This window comes from Sinocyclocheilus grahami, unplaced genomic scaffold (assembly GCF_001515645.1).
Source record: "Sinocyclocheilus grahami isolate Dianchi unplaced genomic scaffold, SAMN03320097.WGS_v1.1 scaffold1040.1, whole genome shotgun sequence".
Classification (NCBI taxonomy): Eukaryota; Metazoa; Chordata; class Actinopteri; order Cypriniformes; family Cyprinidae; genus Sinocyclocheilus; species Sinocyclocheilus grahami.
The window spans coordinates 1-1,125 of NW_015506219.1; positions in this window are offsets into that span (position 1 = coordinate 1).

Here is a 1,125-nt window from a genome sequence, read left to right on the forward strand (position 1 = left end):
TTTTGTACAGTGTGTGCGCTCGCTGACTGAATTCTGCTCTCTGGCAAATTTTCAGTGCAGATGTGCGTACGAATGCAAGTAAGATATTCATTTCATAGTATATACCGCTTCAGTGATTTTGATAGGAGTTTATGAGAGTGCTTGAACTCTGACTAGACTGAAGTCAGTGATATTGTTTTTGATAATGTAAATGTTATTTGCTCTCTTTCTCTACCATAAAAGTGTTATAATTTTTTATTTATAATTTATAATATAATTTAAAAAATGTTTTTTTTAATTAACATTAAATACAAAGTCAGTTGTATTAAAAATATTGTATGGCATGCTGGAGAAAATGCAGAAATGTATCGGCTGACCATTTTCACATCTTCTGGAACTGTAATATCATTCGTACTTACTTGCAGGATTTGAATAGAGAGATAAATGCAATCATGGAATTGAATATTGAGTGTGACTTTAGGACAATGTACCTGGGACTGTCCTCTTCAAAAATAACAAAGAATGATATATAGATATATACCATATTATTAGCAACCAGTAAGAAGGAGATGGCTTAAGGAAGATTCCCCATCTATATGTGAATGGCAAGAAGGCAAGAAAGATGTCTACTGTAGGGTATCAGACCGAATCAGACAATTTAAGATTTGATCAAGAACATAGTTGAAACACGAGGAGCCGAATTCCACAGAAAGGCCCAAGACACAGGATGTTCGTAAATCAGATCCTGGCGCCACAAGCCTGAAGAGAGTCCACCAACTAGCAGCTTTGAGTAGCTCACAGTATTTAAATAAAATAACACTTATTGACAATTCCAAGGAGATTGTAAATTTTGGGGCAAATAATCACGATTAATGGTCAGAGATGCACAGCACGACCATCACATGTATACCAGTGATGATCACGAGCTCTTTGGATTGACTTCCCCCACCTCGACGACAAAGAACAGCCTGAGATTCCTTACAGACCTTTTAACCTCTGGTCTTCACAGAACATGTCCTCATCCACAGAATGGCACAGAAACTGCCTTTCCATGCACCCAAATGACACTAAAAGGACTTGTGAGCAACTAATCATTTCTATGCATAACTCCATATCATGTATGTAACCCACACATTAGACTATCAC